This window comes from Brachyhypopomus gauderio, chromosome 2, assembly GCF_052324685.1.
Source record: "Brachyhypopomus gauderio isolate BG-103 chromosome 2, BGAUD_0.2, whole genome shotgun sequence".
Classification (NCBI taxonomy): domain Eukaryota; kingdom Metazoa; phylum Chordata; class Actinopteri; order Gymnotiformes; family Hypopomidae; genus Brachyhypopomus; species Brachyhypopomus gauderio.
In genome coordinates, this window is record NC_135212.1 from 33061953 (window position 1) to 33064405 (window position 2453).

Below are 2453 nucleotides of genomic sequence, written 5' to 3' on the forward strand. Positions count from 1 at the left end.
CATCCCAGCACCCCCACCCCAATCACCACCACCCCAGCACCCCCACCCCAATCACCACCACCCCAATCACCCCCACCCCAGCACCCCCACCCCAATCACCACTACCCCAATCACCACCACCCCAGCACCCCCACCCCAATCACCACCACCCCAGCACCCCCACCCCAATCACCACCACCCCAGCACCACCACCCCAGCACCCCCACCCCAATCACCACCACCCCAATCACCACCACCCCAGCACCCCCACCCCAATCACCACCACCCCAATCACCACCACCCCAGCACCTTCACCCCAATCACCACCACCCCAATCACCACCACCCCAGCACCCCCACCCACAGCCCCTTAGATTTCTAGGAGTCCAGTCGAGCCATACAAGTCCTATTAATAACGTGTGGATAGACCGTGTAGTCAGGTGGCCCAGGGGGCAGGCAGCAGCACACACTCCCCATTTTCAAGTAGCCAAGTTGGGAGTCTGTGTGATGAAAAGCGCCCGGGCAGATGCAGGGAGCACTAGCCCAACAGTCAGGAGGAGAGACATGTCACTGCTGCAACAGACCCGTCTGCTGTCAGTAAGGGATGTGGAACCAAACACACCTGTATTAATAAACACAGTGGCACAATGAACACAACACAGCTCCAGCAATGAACACAGCTCCGGTCTGTACTGCAGGCTCTGTGTGCAGCTCTGAAGAGAACAATGAATATTTACTTCATTATTCTGCAATCAGGCTGACATGTTCAGTGTTCAGTACAGCACTACAGTTTGTGTGTGTGTGTGTGTGTGTGTGTGTGTGTGTGTGGTCTGCAGGTGTGTGTGGTGTGTGTGTGTGTGTTCACTGTAAGTATGAGTGTGACAGGGAGCAGACAGTTCATGAGTGTGACAGGGAGCAGACAGTTCAGGTCATCTCATTTGTAGTTTGATGGATGGCAGAATTAGTAAGTCTAGAGCTGAGTGTGTTCTGATGCTCAGACGCCCTGCTGGCTAACACATGTGACATGTGGCTGTGAGTCTATACGCACACACACACACACACACACACACACACACACACACACACACACACACACACACACACACACACACACACACACACACACACACACACCAGTTGCCTTCCATACCAAGTAGCTTCTTTGCTCCTGGCTGGGAAGCCTTCTCCCTCTCTCACCCACCACTTAAAAGATCACAGCTCCCTCCACCCACCCCCCCCCCCCATCTCCCCTCTCCCCCCCATCTCCCCTCTTCTTATCCAGCGTCTGCTTTTTTGCGGTGGAGTAGTAATGGGATGAGTTTGGGGAAGTCAGACAAAGGAGATCACAAGTTGTCGATGTGTTCCAAACCTCAGACCTCAGCGTGCTGATACTGGGCTTCCAGCTGCTGGCGTGTCACACCAGTGCGTGCAAAAACACACGTCAGTCAGGGTGGCCATCAGCAGCTTTGAGACACCTCATCTCTCATTCTACTGAATGTTACACAGTGTTGCTGTCCGACAAAATCATCCATTATTACCCAAACTAGGAATTTCTTCCTAATGTTTCCTTTCCTTTTTTCTTTGCATGTGCTTCGCGCACCTGTGGGGAGTAAAACATTGTTCCTCACACTCTACGTAACACCACTGGATGTTAAACACCACATTCCATATTAAACACCAATGGAAGATTCCACCATCCCTAAATTCCCAAATCCTTTGCTGAACTCTAACTGGTAGCAGAAATATGCATCACAGCCAAATGGCATAATGATGTAAGACAAAACTGTTTAAGGTGTAATGACACTGTTGTCATGCTGAGAGAAGGCACGCCATTGGCTGGCATAGGGAGAGATCACTCACAGAGGTGCATAACGCATAACCAAATGACTTCACAGGCACGCCATTGGCTGGCGTGAGGAGAGATCGCTCTCAGATGCGCAGAAGGCATGATCACATGGCTCTTCAGCGTTGCACACCATTGGTTAACATTGGGAGAGCTCACTCTCATTGGCTCCTTGTTAGGCCTCGATGATGTCACATAAGAGGCCTCCCCAAAAGGCACCAGGAATATCTGACTCCTTCAACCATCAACACACCACCCATAACTTTTATTTTTTAAATCAAATATTCAATTAGTTTCTTTCCAGAACCTGTCAGAGTTTGATGTTAGTGACGAGAGCCGAGCCAGCCGTCCAGCAGCGGCCCGGTCCCCAGGTCCAAAGCCTGGTGCCGCTGCCAAGATCATGCCGCTCGCTTCATGTCATACTGGAAGAAGAAAAAAAAAAACAGGGCTGAAATGAGTTGCAGTTGACTGCAACCAGCGCTGCGTATTCCCAGAATCCCGCGCTCTCCAGGGCTTCACTGGTGGTGAACGCTCTATTTGCTTTGGACTGCATTCGCTGTTATACTGATCTCCAACACTCTAGCACCTTTATCAGATGAGATTAGCCCAGGGGATAGGGTGGTTGAAACAGG